Here is a 16,739-nt window from a genome sequence, read left to right as displayed (position 1 = left end):
TAATGTCTCAATATCTAATTAAAACATGTGTGCATGATAGAACCGGCATAGTTCACCTTATACATGTATATATATCACCGCACATATGCTATATGTACGGCCATAGACAAAGTATTTCTTTTAACCTTTCGTCCTCGGCTATTATTGTATAAAGCTGAACTCTCGCGGGCAGTGAACTTATCACGAGAATTGAAACTTTATGTTAAGTTTTGAACCGTCGAATACCATCGAGGATATGAGACACCATTTTAGAGAAGATTACAGCGGCTAGCACATCATTGAAACGGAATCACAAATAGCCATACACAGTCACCGGTTCGGGCCATTTTAATTACATTTCTGATTCTGAAGTCACGAACAGACAATGATTTATTTTGTTTAAGATATCAAATTAGAATTATATCTGTTACTTCTGACAAGTAATTATAGTTAACGTTGTTCCCGTGATTTATAGCAAAGTTATATGCAGTAATAGAATCCGAAAAATGTAGTATGATTTCATTATTTCTAATTCTGTAATAAATTGTTTTTTAGTATTCATCTTTTTTGTAAAAATACGTTTCCATTGTGCAATTATTGAAATAGACATGTTCGTATTATCAAAAATACGAGAAAATGTTCGCAATAAGACGAAGAGTAATACACGTTTGTGTTCCATATGATTTCTTTTATAAGGAAAAGACCAATTTATTATGACTCTGCTTTAGCTGGTAGTCAAACCTGTCATTTTTGTACATCGTTCATGTAACAAGTGAACGGTTTCAAGGGGGGAAACGAAAATATATTGTCTATTTCCATTTCCATAATGTGGCTACAATTACTATTTTGGAAATAAAATAATGGCAATTATTTGCTGTTATAAAGTGGCGTTTCTGTGTATGACCTGATTACTGTATGCTGTATTCTGTAACCGGAAATTTTTCACCGCAATTTAGCTTTCGCCTTTTTCGCCGTCCGTAATGATGGCGAATTTATTACAATATATGAAAACAAGTATACAACATAGGAAGGCCGTGTTAAGGGCGAAATTATCACTGGGGGAACCGGATTGTATCAGTTAAGGGCGATTTGACTGGGAGAAACTTTTCTGGCATACAGTATTTGGTTTTCTGCTTTAAAACTTTACCAAACTATTTCAATGACATATGCAACAAATAAAAAAATTATATAGATATATAAGTCGTACATGATTTTTTTAAAGATTGCAATCCGTTTAAAAAAAACAGAAATGTATATATTTGAAGTTATCTTCCTACATGTCAACATACCCAATATGCCGCCAACCGCTATCTGTCCTACGTTCATTTACATTGTAAATCCTAACTTAAATTTCACCGTTTCCTTCTGTCCACGACTGTTGAATCTAACATCTCAATACCATCACCGAGTAGTGTATAAAACATTGTCGATATTCTAAATTATCATAATACGGGAATTAACACAGAAAAGGATATTGTTGACGTTTTATGTCTGTGTGAGACTTAAAGACGCAACCCATGGGTCATATATGTGCTCACGGCAATACAATATTTCTGTTGTTACAGGATTCTGTGATTCCTAATGTTCGACGATCACTCATTTAATAAAATACAACCCCTTGATGACTACTGGAGTCCAAATATGCGCTTGTCGCTGCATCTGTAAAATACTTCTAGGAAACCAGGCCCTAAGCACATGGAACGATCTAAAATTGTCTTTACTTGTTTCGACTTATCCAATCACAAACAATATCATGAAAAGTGACGGCATATGTGATTGGCTAAGCAAAAACTTAACTTTGACTTTAGGTAAGATTGTTTCATGATCCAAGGGCCAGAAGAATTGTATATTCGGACGTCACATTACATTAATGACTATGTCCGGCATAGTTTGGAGAGAAAAAAAGCATGCTAACGTACGCAATAGATATGTCTATACAGAACTGTCCTGGTCGTATTTCTGTTAACTGTTCTGTCTCGTCGATCATTGTTTAACGCTCAATTATCGCAGGACGTGAACTTCTCAAATGAAGTTGAAACACTTTTGTTTTACGCCCAGCAGGTGACCGCCGAACGTTAACGTGGAAATATCACCATTTGTGGTGCTGCATCCTCGATACTCCAGGGGTTACGCTCACTTACGCTTTCTGCACCCCTGGAATATGTCATAGCGAAATTGAAAGCACGAAGATCGCTGTTTGATTGGTGTCAGGTCATCCTCGATATCCAGGGGTTACGCTTACTTTCGCTCTCTACACCCCGAATATATCACGGCAAAATTGAAGGCACGAAGATAGCTGTTTGATTGGTCTCAGGTAAAAAAAAACTGACCAATCGCTAGGCTGATACCCTTCCTTTGAAGATTACAGAGGAGAGACGCCCAACTTCAAAGCCTGTCAATTTGTACCGTTACGTGACCGCGAGATTCTTTTGATGCACATTAAAGGATCGAACTAGTCTTCTTTTCTCATCAACAAGGTGGCGCACATCGAGCCTTCAATTTTGCCATGACATATCCCAAGGGTGTAGAGAGCGAACGTGAGCGTAACCCTTGGGAATCGAGGATGGTCTCATATTTTATCGTTACGCGACCGACATATTCTTTTGATGCACAACTAAACATAGAACTAGTCTTTTTATCTCATCCACAAGAAGGTACACACTTAACCCTCAATCTTGCTATGACATATCCGAGGGGTGCAGAGAGCGTAAGTGAGCGTTATCCTGGAGTATCAAGGATGGTGTGGCCGATTACTGTGGCTTGCTTATTATTTTGTTGGAGTCTTCCACAATGTGATCCATAAAACACTCCCATAAAAGCATATGTGATAGTTTGTGCGTGACTTTATAATATCATTTTGTGTGATCAAATCACGAAAAGACAAGGATTTTACTTTTTGCAGATTTAATATTGTCTTTATTTGTTGTGTGACTAATGGCCAGTAATCATAGTTAACGTTCTCGGCGAAAAGAGCAAAAGTCATGCCTTGATGAAAACCAAGGAATCGAGCGTGATTCCAATATTTTATTATTGTCATGAGATCAATATTATGCCGTTTCTATTGTAAAATTGGATTCATGCAAAAAAGTTTCGATACTAACCGGGAGAACTTTTTCGGGAAAATATAGGAAAATAATAAGCACTAAGTTTTCGTATTACAACTGTACTTCCTTGATACGTAAACGGCATTTTCATTGACCGCTACTTACCTTGTATAGACGCTGAACCTGTCATTTCATACGCTTCCAAAAATATCTGAAAAGGGTCATGTACAATTCTCTCATAAATACTTTTATTACTGATTTGGAATTCAGTATAGTTCTGGCCTGATTCGTTAATCATCGGGTCGTTGACCCTATTGAGGCTCCGTAGTCCGTGTTCACGCGTGAACATGTAGAATTATATAGCGTTTTTTGTGATGAAATCATCGGTATACTTTGATAGATGTCAGTGATCTGCCTTTGTTGATCAGAAATTATTCTCATTACCATGTCGATGCCTTAGTATTATGGATACTGGTGTTCCCGTCTAGGTTTAATCAGGTAACTGAATATTAAGAATGCTGTCAATGTTAAAGAAAACTAATTTGGTCCTGGAGAACTGTGATTACCCATGTGTATCATTATTATTTGTAATTAATGTTTATGTACATTATTATATGGTTTCGATATCCTCTTGTTGTTTGTAATGTTACTAGCTTCATAGAGGGTGGTCGGGTGGCACATTGGATAGTGCAGTGGCGGCCGGTGTTTGTTTCCCCGATCGGACGTGAAAAGGTATTGGGTACTGCAAGACCACGTGGATTTTCTCCGTTTACTCCAGTTTTCTACCGCTTTAGGACCCCCAGCGCTGTAGCATCCGGGCCAATAAGAGTGATTTATATAAGTTATATAAGTTGGTTCATAATTGTTGTAAAAGAAATAAAGTTAATATATACAAACCTTCATAAAAACTCCGTTATAGTTCAGTGAAACAGTAGGTCTGCTGTATTTAACCGAATGTAAGAGGCGAGTAATGTGGAACTCCCTACAGAATCGGGGTTTTCTTCCCTAGCTTCTGTTCAGGGGGCGTTGAAGATTAACCCTTTAACTACTGTATACCATAATGGACTTATCCTGATCAATGCATGGTAGGGTTAATTAACTTTACATAAAGGTGAAAAGGTTAGAATATTGATATATTGCCCCAACTACAATCTGTACCTTTCCACTTCACTATTCTATTCTACTCGGCGGTGTCCCCAGCCGTCTTCATGTGCCCTTAACTGTTGTGAGGCCCTAAAACTCCATATACACACACAAACAAAACCTTCATGAGCAGAACGCTCTAACGATTTAACAGGTACTATTGTCTGCACTATAAGATGTGTGTTCACACACAAGATATTCCCCAAGTACTTCTGCGTTTTGAAGTTCTAATGAAAAAACAGTAATTTCAAATCGTTTGCATATTATTATTGCAGATTTACATGTGTATTTTCAATAGAAAAAACAAGAGAATACCTAACATAACTATAATTCGATCTCAGCATCGACGAACCTAAGACGCCTTAACCATAGCACACCCTCCGTGTTTACGCAGGGAAATCTGGATTAATAAAAAAAGAAAAATATCTTTTAGATAAAATATTTCTACATACTTTGATAAGGATCGGTATACAGGCGGTATTCAATGTTTAAGAGTCTACATACGTTTACGTAAAAAGATAAAAGATTCTATAACTATGTATATTCACGCAGGAACACGGACGCCGTGCTAAGATTCAGATTAAGATTAGCCAAGATTCAATAATTCTGCAAACTAACGCCTAAACACGGGTGATGTGCACTGTGGCAATGTTTCAGGGGCTAACAGCTCTATGGAATACTTAAGGACATCCCCATACTGATACAGCGTGCAATTATACACATATGGGTAGGATTTGACAAAGCATTTTGACTGGTGAAAACACTGAACAAAACAGGCACTAGACATCTCCTTGAAAATCGCAATTGAAAAACGTGCGCTGCCTTATTTAGCATGAGTTAGCGGAGGCACGGTAGTCTAGCGGTAGGACGCCGGGCTCGTGACAGAAGGGTTACGGGTTTGCGTCACGGCACGGCACTGTGTTGTATCTTTGGGCAAGATTCTTTACTCCGCTTGTTTTATAGTCTACTCAGCTGTAAATGAGTACGTGGTCAGTGCTAAACTTGTTGAATGCTAGCTGTAAACGCCTAAAAAGCAGCGCCGGCTGTATGCTCCCCACGGGAGCCTAGAAAGATATTGGCTGGTTTCAAAGGCCCTATAACCACGGATAATAATTTGTGAACCACTTTGAGATGATCTACGAACTAGGTTGTGATAAAGCGGTATATAAGAACCTCGAATTATTATTATTTATGATGATTTATTAATTATCAATAGATTATATTTGTAACTCGACTTGAAATTTGTGTGATCATTTACTCATTTCATATGTCATCCATGTCAAAATTGAAGTTCACGTGAAATGGATGCCGTTGATGATAAATTTACATAAAAATTATAATACTTCTCCAGGCCTTGAAGTAAATGTTGACTTCCATGTAAATTAAACCTCCTCTCATGCAATTAACATGAATTCGCGTGAAGATATCGGAAGATTATTATTGCTATGAAATAGGTGTTTCATTTTTTAGACACTTCTGGATGTTGTAAATTCCTAATGCAATATTTTGATTAATGTTTCTTTTTAATTTTTTATTTCACAATCATCAAAATATCCTGATTATTTAACATCTTAGTGATTGCCAAGAACAAAGACATGTGTATTGCATCTAACGTCGTTAGCGATAACAACACCGCTTTCATTGATTTGATGATGAAACAATGGTCTGCATGACCTTTGACCTCTTACCTTTCTTCTCTGAAATTTGTTATAGGTCTATTACTCATTTCTCTTTATTTGGTCTTTTCTCTAAGTTTAAAATTTGTAACAGGTCCGTTTGTGTTGACAAAATATTTTATAATATTAATAAATAATACTTTACAACATTTGATATAGCGCCCTATCTAGCTAGAACATGCCACTCCAAAGCGCTTTACAGTACATAGATATACAATTTATACAATCAATACAATGAGCATATACATTAATCTATACAATTTTGAGGGATTCGCAGAATCTTCATTATCAGGCGCTAACTACTAGCCTTATCCACATTGCTAATACTTCTTTATAAATTTGTTTTCATTTTTTTCTGTCTTTAACGAGAATCGAACCTGCGACTACCAACTTACTGGGTTTCTAAAATGCCAAGCATTCTTGACCTCCTCTTCAAATTTATTTCTTGTATGCAATAAATCTGAGCTATACTTGTATTTTACAATGAAACGTCATTCAAACAACTGTAGTTAAAGAAATATTTTAAATCAAAAACATGAAGAAGAAAAAAATATTTACAAATTGTCAAATCAAATCTCAATTCTCAGAGCAGATTATAAATCATTATATTATGTTTACAATGAAGTCATGTAATATCAATATTTTTTTCATAAAACTCAAAATAACATTATTATTTTGAGCAATTTAATACAGATTTAGTCCATATTACTAAGATAAATCGGTTACAACACGAATGTTGCGTAACACTTAGAGCACAAACCAGTACAATGAGTTCAGAAGAATATTTCACAAGAAGCTTTCACAAAAATCCAAGTTGGTTTTATCTTGTTCCCGGATGAAGTGGTTGATATCCGGTCACAGGAAATTAACAGTTTCCCCACAGTAACATCCCAAACGTGCAATTACGGTGTATGTGTTCAAATAGCCCTTTCATCTTAATGGTAGTCAGACTTGTATCATTAATAGTATCACAAGTACATAAGTGTTTTACGGCCTAATCATGCCATTTAATGTAACAGTTTTCGTAGTTACTAGGCACCTGAAAGGATAATAATGGCCTGGATATGTGACGCTGAAGTGATCATGTATTCGTCCAGTGACAGATCAGGGGGGGAAATAGCTAACAAGCATTTAAGAATTATAGGCATAAACCGTCCATAACATTTCAACCCCATCAAATCCTTAACATGAGCGAGATGATAATGACATCCATTTTGTGTGAGAGCGAAAATCGTTCATGTGCTTTTAATGTCATTAAAAGCGATTACGGAACCTGACAGCGGCGTAGACAAATCTTAATAGGGAAGAAAAAGAATGACTTGTTTAAATTAAAGGGACACTTTGATTACTTTGGGGTAAACGTAGAGTCCAAAGTTCACAAAAGTTCATATTAATTACGCTTTTTTTTCTAGCTCTGTTAGTTTTTCATCAGATTATCAGAGTATTGTATTGTCATTCAATGAAACATGGAATCATGAGTTACAGGCGAACTATGACTCGGTAACCTGAAAGTAGAATCAAATAAATGAGGATTTTGAATGAAACAAAACCTCTTATTTGCAATCTTGAAAGTCCTTTCCACCTAAAAGGTTATTTCTATCAGAACATTCCACTTTTCAGCACCAATCACTACCTTCACTTATACCTAATTGATAAGAGAGAATTTTTTGTTCTCCTTTGTCAAAGTGAACAGATATATAAATGGAAGGCTTGAACTATATTGGAGCATATTATGCAAGGTAAAACCCGGCAAATGTCGGGTCGGGACATGCTGAGCATGACATCCAATTGTAGCAAGTAATAATTGTAATTGGGGACCATTACAGAAGTCCCCAAACCCCCGCAGTTATATGTTCGCAGTGCCAAAATTGACCTACATATGACATTTGCTAAAAAAAAAAAAGGTGTCTTGCACATCTAGGCATACGCCCATATACACATGTGAAGTTTCATCGGAATCCAACAAACAGTTTCTGAGAAAACTTGCTAATAAAATTGTATGGTTGAACTACGAGACGAAGAAAATAAGTCCCCCACTTCGTTTGTGGGACTTAAAAATGTGGAAACGATTTCAAAATTGGTTGATACTGTCTTTATGTCTAATGATTTTCCGGCACATACCCATGGCGATAAACAGTGTCTCTCTCTCGGCTTAATTTGTTTTTGTTTTCATATGATTCTGAATTTGCAGACTTTTTCAGTAATATTGACGATATGTTGTCTTGAAATAGCAAGAATAAAAGTATGCCTTTCGATTTTTTTATACGCTTTACAAAACTTGAAATCACAGCTGTATAGATTCTTCTACATCAGCGGCTTAGATTTATTCTTACTTTCAATATGGCCAAGATGGAAACAGCGTACTACTAAACTGTATGGTAAACGTGACAACAATTCTCATAAAGTGGACTCTTCCATTCTAAATAGTAACATCTCTGCGTCCAACCCTGGTGTGTTTTACAGAGGTGATTCGGTACCCGAGAATGTTCCCGGTATATCAGATATCGAAACGCAGACTGATGAAGACCATGGACAAGGTATATGTTGACAGGTCGCCATTATGATCTCACTTGAGATAATGACATGTTTTGTCATTGGAAGTCAATGTATTGGATAGTGCGCCTTGTTTTGTGGCCACTACCTCGGTTCAAGCTATGAGGTCGTGACATTATTTGGATTTGACAAGATATACATGGTTGGTTTTATCAATGAAGTATAAGACGCTTACCCTTCCGGAACACATGGTCCTATTATCATTTTACTTTTGCAAAAGTATCCTTGTATATCTTTACTGTTCTCATATCTAACCTATTTGTAACAATTTTAAGTTCCAATTACGGTCTGAAGACACCTTGGTATTGCCTTGTTTCCCTTTACTCAACTCATAAAATTTCAATGAGCATCAAGGTGATTTGTTATAGTGTTTTTGCCTAACATCAGTGCATAATACATATATTTGTAGGCTTTGATGATAATCTGGAGCATATTCTGTTACTGCCCTGATGTAAACAGAAAAATAGAAACAAAACAATAACATACATTGGTATAGTGTTTTGTTTAATATTTTGTCACTAGCTGTTTTCCGTTTTATTCAATAGGCCAGCTGTTTAAAATCTGATGTCGTTAGCTTTCATTTTGTGATAAAGTGAAAAAAAAAAAGAAAAAAAAACGAAAAACTTTTCATGACCAGTAAATATTTCTAGGTCCAATCATCTCAATCGCTCTAATAAACATCTAAAGTTACGCTAATTGCACCATGAGAACAAATTCTATAATAAGCATGATTATTTTTATTGTGTCGGTGTGTGTCAAATTCTCCAACCACCTGTTGCAGACACGTAGAAACGTGACGAATGCATCTTCTATAACAATACCAGAGTTATCCCCAGGCCATTTAGCTGATACGGCTCCGTATCATCTTCAGTTTGAATTCTTCCCTGCCGTATCAGCGTCAGTTTGAATTCTTCCCTGCCGTATCAGCTAAGACTATGAACCGTATCACCTTGTTATTTATACTGAGGAATGTCTTTTTACACAAGAAATTGCCAATTTTGTTAACGAGCAAGAAATACAAAGGTGGATGAAAGCCCTATGTTAAAATCCTACAGGGTTTTCCTCTTGTTCGAATTATTTTTACACGAGGTTTACCAACTGTTCGAGTTTAAATATGTTAGCACACGTGTATGTGGCCTATAATGGTTGAATGTGTTATTGAAAACTTCAAGAATTGTCTGAAAGGGAAAAGGAACACATTGAAGAACAAGTGATAATAGTTTGAGGTTGGTATCAGTTTATACATAAATCAGTTAAATTTCATTTTAAAACCAGACTAAAGACTGTAGCCAACAAAACAACAGACTTTCATGTTGATATCATGAATATATTATTTTCACAAAAACGTCTTTATTTCGCAACATAATATCATAGCGGTGGTCAAATGATTGCATTGGCATTTCCGGTTTTTACAGATTCGATCACTGTGCTTCAAACGCATGGCACGCATATACATTTGTATAATTATGAACCTATGATCAGGAAGGCATTAAGGATAAGTACAACACATATTAAACGTAACTCAATAGGGAGAAATAATCAAAACCACATTGCCAGAATAAATCTGACTGTTTGGTCGACGTTCTATATTCTCCAAGACATGTTATATATAGTGGTCATCGTCTCGTGACAATTTAATTCGACTTGTTAGCCGTTACTTTGACAACAGACAATTTTGACTGGTAAATAACATCATTTAAGATTTATTTTATTTCCTTTTATTCCTCTCACCAGATATATAGATACTAAATCGTATTGGGTTATTGTTATTGTTTACGCCTGTGTTGACTGTGGTATCTTATTTACATCATGGTCATGAAACGTTTTGAATACTGTTCAGTCCGGATATTGCATAACTAATAGTTTTGCCATCAGTTATCGGCTTAAATCTCTTTCAATAATTATTGTATTTGGTGCGTGCATCGTCAATAACATGGTGTTTAGTAAACAGTACACAACAACCAGGCAATCGTAGTCAGTTGAGCGATTGGTCCAAAACCATGCCCTATGTTATTTTAATCGGACTGTTTAACATCAGATTGACAGAATTAAAATGGCAGCAGGTCTCCGGATAATGCTTCTGGTTAGTTGTACACGAACTAGCGCGTTTTTAAAGTTTTGGCTATGTTTTGATGTTTTGACAATATATTGTTCTGAAACAAAAAAGGATATTTTCACTTTAATTTTAGCTAATGATTGGTATGTTTGAAAATGATCATGACGAAATAGGGTGGTATGTTATGCTGATGTGCTTATTTGGATGATCAGGGCTCAAGGGGTTCAGATTTACATGCATGTATTAAGAATTATCGTTCGAAAAAATAGGTTAAGAGCCGGTTTCCAGCTCAGTAGAGCTGTCATGGTTATCTGAACAAATGTGTAAAGATCATTTCTGGAACAAGCAAAACAATTACAATATGTTTAGGTATTTTCCCCTTTTGTAAAACATAGTGAAAATTTAATGAGTGTCGAAGGTCGACCCAATCAGTCCATATATTATGTGGCTTGTGGTCATTAGTGAAGTGTCCATCGTAACCGATAAGCCAATATTGAAAACGTTATTTAGTTATGAATGCGATATTACGTATGTAATATAATAATAATAATGATGATAATAAGATTGAGTTTGGTAGCTTTTTTTGTTGCAATGTTATTTCTGAATTTTTGACCTTCCTATGATTTTTTGATTTTTTTTTTGTGTATTATTTTTGGGGGGTTTTATTCTTCGGTCGGTAAAATAATAACAGTTTGAATTATTATCTTTTGGAAAAACATGCAACGGGTTAGGTGAAAAAAATGTAAGGATTCATTTGCTTTTTTGGTTTTTTTAATGGGTTAAAGTCTGTCTATGTGAAAGATGATGTACATTGTATATAAGCATGAACCACTAGCCCCTAAGGTTTCATTTCTACAAAGTACTTGAAAATTTCAGCAAAAGAACAGCTTAAATATTTTTAAATGATAGGATGCAACTACGATTTCATTTCAACGAAATATACATGGTTAGTTTTATCAATGAAGTAGAAAACGCTTACCCTTCCAGAACACCTGGTCCTACTCTACTAGTACTTTAAGAGAGGAATGACGCGGCTCCCTATTCAGACGACATAGACAAACGGGAGATAGCTGTGATGCTGCTGAACCAGTTAACATCATACACTTAGGAAGCGCTGTTTAATCATCGTCGCCTTCAATTTGCTATGTTATTATCCACGCTGACTGACGAATTGGTCTGCAGACTAAAAAATACATTGTCTGCAAACCCAAATCGTATGCTCACATCAAAACCTTGGACTTTGTTACCTATTTTTCACGAGTGATATATGCTTGATTGTCTAATACAATTCTAATCCTCTATCATTCTCAAATTCTGTGAAACCCTTTATTGTTCACATTTTCTAATAAAATCAATGGCATTCCTCTTTCTATGATATGGCGCAGTCGTTAGTGCGTCGGATTATTGATCGCTAAGGTCATAAACTCGAATGAATTCCGCAGACGGCAGGGTGTGGACGTGTCCTCGAGTAGGACACTTTGTCATTGTTGCTCCACACCACCTGACTATAGTGGAGTATATCAATGTATAATGTGTGTTTATTATCTACTACATTTCTCTACTGTATTGATGCTTTGAAAATAAAGACCAATAACAAGCCGGACACATAAACGACCTCCTACGCACACACCTGCACACACTATCACATGGATGGGTAAAATACTTTTGTATAAAATTCGTTCATACATTCTCAAACTTCGGTTGACTATATGTCTATCATCCCTTGAATGTTCAGCGCATCGGAATAAAATCCAAGACAGCTATTCATTGCATTTTTATAATAAGTCTGCAGCAGAATGGACTCCATAGAAAAATGGTATAATGGAAATTATTTTTAAGGCAAGGCAATACGCTTTATTTGTTTATTTATGTATTTTTGTTGTTGTGTGTGTGTGTGTGGGGGGGGGGGGGGGGGGGGGGGGGGGGTAACGTCCTCGCAATAGCAAGGATCACATGAGGAAATAAGGTTCCCAATTGTCGCAATGAGGCCAGCAGATTAATTTTGGTTTCTGCAAGCTTGACTCTTCAAGCAGAAGACACAGAAGTACAGGGGAACTCACATCAGTCGCCTCTTACGGTAACATGCAGTGAGATGCATCAGGCCTTTTCTTACTCTGAACCTAAAAGGGTATTATGTATATATATATATATATTAACATTTGCATGGCATTGTCACTTTATAGTCTCTTTGAAAGCTGTGTCGTTCATGGGACTTTAATTACCATGCATCACGAGACACAATTCTTAGCGTATTAATACAACACTGACCGGAACTACAATATCCAATATAAATAAACATGACGGCTGCTAAAATATCGCTGTTTATTGTGAGATTTGACAATGTCATTGTAAATTTATGCGCAAAATAAAAAATAAAATAAAAAAACACTTTTATTACAACGAAAACAAGACCAAGGTCTGCAATTTCGTACAAAATGCACATCGGTTGAAATCACCAATGCTGGCAATGGAAACAATTCTAACGCTCATGCAATTATCAGAAATATCGACTGTTACACTGCACTGATCAACAGGGGTTCGTTACAAATTGTCTAAAATACACATATTCTATAGACCTACTGACACATATGTTACAGACCTACTGATATGAGTCACAACACACATACACATTTCAGAAATTTGTAACGAACCTGTGCTCCGTCGCAAGATCACTCACTTCAAACGCTATCAGTTCCACGCGTCTCGTATCCACGGTTCCTCAGTTTCTGACGACATGTCAAATAACGAGGCTGTTATAGACCAACTGTTGTCAGGTTCCCCCCATACAATCAACAAATACGTTCACGCCTGGATTCTTCACAAAATGAGCAAAGAGAAAAATTCGAATTAACTTCTAAAAATAACTCCCTCATGGAGGGCAAAGTCGGATTTACGGTGTTCACTGTATTTGTCCATGAGCGAAATTTGTTCCGGGGAAAAATCGAAACAATTTCAAATCTAACTTTCAGCTCAGAATTCTATTGATAAACTTAAATCACACTATAGACATATCATACGCAACTGTATTGATACTGAATTATGGAATACAATTGAAGTGTTTGTTAAAATTTCAAAGTACTACTTTGTTTGCCAATTACCACGCGACAATACGCTGTTCAAACTATTGAACGAAATTGTGTGGACTGTCGATAAGGCGGGCATTTTTAATTTTAAATATAAATTATAATTTAAAAAAGAACATAAGAGGCAGAGAAAACGTAAATATAAGTATTGAACGCGCATTATGTTATTTGCTTGCAAAGCTGTGTCATTCAAATAGATCATTAATACCATACAAAAGCAGTTCAATGCTTAAGTATATACTGTATATGTTTTAGGTAAAGGGTACCACTGCATAATAGCGAAGACTTCTATTTTGGGTTTTTTTCTACTTGGATTATTCTTCCTTTTTTAAAGTAAATGAAGTTACCCAAAAGGATTTTTTCTGGTTTAGAATGATTTTTCCTTTAATGGTCGTTGCGGCCTTTAAATTAAACACTCAATCGGATGTTGGATCATGCTTTGCAGTCCTAATCTAGAAGCATTTGTTAAGCGTAGGCTTTGTAATGTAAAGGTCCTGAGTTCGACCCCTGCAGTTTTTGTATTTTTTCTTTTTTATTTCTATTTTCAAACATTCAAATTTCGGACAACTTTAATTCTGTGAAATGCATGGTTACAGGTGATTTTAATGGAACACTTTTTTTAATGGATTTGAACAAATATTGCTAATCTATGACAATGGTAATATTATAGTTTAACTTGTTGGAAATCTTTACTTGAAATCGTAATATATAAGCTGCCGTGTTTACTAGTCTCGTTCAACCAAACGCTTCATCACTTGTTATTCAAGAGACTATCTGTTCGGCGAAGCTTGCGCAGACAACAAGGTTCTGATTTAACGATACTACCGTGTTTGCAAGTCCGAGGTTAGTCTCGTTCAACCAGACGCTTGATCACTTGTTATTCAAGAGACTCTCTGTTCAGCGTAGCATGAGCAGACAACAAGAGTCTGGTTGAACGAGACTAGTCCGAGGTGACCTTGAAGTGAAATAGAATCAAATTACCACAGCTTGAACACATGAATAAATTCTTATCTCGAATTCGATTCATAGAAACTTATGCAGTATAGGGCTTGTGGCGCAATGGATAACGCGTCTGACTACGGATCAGAAGATTCCAGGTTCGAATCCTGGCAAGCTCGTGTTTTTATAATCTTTTTTAAAATAAGTAATCTTAGAGAGGAATCAAAGAGACAGGAAAACAAACAGAAAGAATATAAATAAATTCGACATGTCAGTGAAGGCAACACCAGGAACTCCTGAAAGTAAAGCTTTTCTAGCACAACATGTTTTTGCCGTTATGTCAACAAAAACATGATGTAGTTAATTGATAATTTAAGAAAAGAAGCACACAAATCTTTAAATTATGCCACAGAAATTCAATAAGAAGAAAGCATGCCGTTCGTTTTGAAAGCCACAAATTCTATTCCCTAGTTCAGTTAAAAAAGAATAAGGTCTAAAAAGGAACTTTTCTACCATGCAAAGTAGGCCGTACGAGAACATTTGACCCCGAATTCCCAAAATACTCGATCGATAAATCAAAGATGGCTGTTACTTTGTCCATCAGTTAACCTCGCGGTTTTCCCTTTACCGGAAAGAGCCAGTGCTTTAAGCTGACGGAAGTGGTAAACAAGCCGGGAGTACGATTGATTTTGTGTCATTTGACACAACGTTTGTCAACTAGGAACTTAGAATTTCTACGTTGCGTTGCAAATTACTGTTACAGTTCTGTAGCATTAAGCCATCCAAAACTAATATTGTCACGTCAAATTGAACGTGCAATGGCATTTTGATAAATAGCCAATTGACAATGTATGGACTACTTTTTCCTGGTCTGTTGTTCCCCGAGAGATTGTCATTCAGATATCTTTAACGAGTTTTTTATGCGTGTGTGTGTGTGTTTCGATTTCTTTGTCGTTTGATACAAGGCAACGTGAAAATAGCATACTAATTAATTCAAATGTACTATAGCTATAAACGGATTCAAAATATTACTATATTATTCTTACCTTTAAATGGAGACTTACACTTAATTATTTTGACAAGTGGTAACTGAATAAACGCAGTCTCAAATATACTCTATCATTGTCGTTGTACGACAACTTCTGGAAACCCAACACATAATCCAGGCCCCACAGTTTACATTTCTGTTATAAATCCATTTATTTCCTTTTTCTTTTTTTTTCATTTATGTAAATTCCAGTTCATGATGCACATGCCAACCAAACATATACGGTTATATGTTTGTTTATTTTTCATTTATTTGACCATAGTGACAGCAGTTCAATTATATACTTATCTTGTATATATTTATCATAGTGAAAGCTGTACGAGTATGTAGTATATTTTACCGTAATTACTATAGAAGAATTATATAGAACCGTTAAAGTTATCACGATGAATATTGAAGTATACTGGTGTTCAGCGTTACACGTAGATGGTGTGCAGTGGACTATAATTAGGTGATCTTTACCTCAAAACCAAAGATATCTGTATCATATAATATCCGTTTGTAATGATTAACAACAATAAGGGCTTAAGATACTGAAACCTATATTACTCACTCGTGTTGGCCCGGATGTTAGCGTGTTATTTCGTTTTTTTGCCTCGAAAAATTAGGTTTATACTGTACTTAAAATTATTTTTGTGTGACTTTTTCTGAGGTTGATTAAGTCAGCTTTCCAGTTAAACGAAAGATGTTCTATATATCAATTTTTTCGATAGCTTCCGATTTCTCCAGATTATCGAGGCGAATCTACAAGATTTAAAGTTTCTTAATTCTTGTCTTTTTGGAGCGAAAAAAACGAAATATCGAGAATAAAGAATTCTGAAATCTCGTCGACTTGGGACGAAAAAATTAAAGAACGAGAATTCCAATTACATATTTGTAATCTCGTTCGGGGCAAAATGACGACACAACAAAAAGACGAGAGACTTCTACCCGGAAAAAATAACGAAGATGAAAGGTCGCTTATGATCTTGCAGTATTCGAGATGACGCAAATCAGCTTCCGTAGTTAAGGAAAGATGCACAGATTGAAAGTCCCAGGCCAAATCTCGGCACGAAATTTCTGAGATTGGGGATAGAGTAGAAGCAAAGGCATATGAGGAGAAAACACTGCCTTACTGGAAAGCTAGCTTTTCATTCAACAACGTTAAGCGTAGTCAGTGGCTGGAAGGTTGCCCGCCCGCACGTTAGATTAATGACAGCATTGCTATTGTATTGGTAT

General features: G+C 36.0%; 1 protein-coding gene and 1 non-coding gene across 2 annotated transcripts in view; both read left to right on the top strand.

The window, feature by feature from the left end:
* The window catches only part of LOC110450774 (cardioacceleratory peptide receptor-like), an 88,532-nt gene that overhangs the window by 23,000 nt on the left and 48,793 nt on the right, over positions 1–16,739 (top strand). The gene's annotated exons all lie outside the window — the stretch shown is intronic.
* Positions 14,580–14,652, top strand: Trnar-acg. Its single transcript has one exon. It is a non-coding gene; the product is annotated as a tRNA-Arg (tRNA).

Source organism: Mizuhopecten yessoensis, unplaced genomic scaffold (genome assembly GCF_002113885.1).
Source record: "Mizuhopecten yessoensis strain PY_sf001 unplaced genomic scaffold, ASM211388v2 scaffold5503, whole genome shotgun sequence".
Taxonomy (NCBI): Eukaryota; Metazoa; Mollusca; class Bivalvia; order Pectinida; family Pectinidae; genus Mizuhopecten; species Mizuhopecten yessoensis.
The sequence above is the reverse complement of the archived record's forward strand: the minus strand, read 5'-3'. Positions and strand labels throughout refer to the sequence as shown.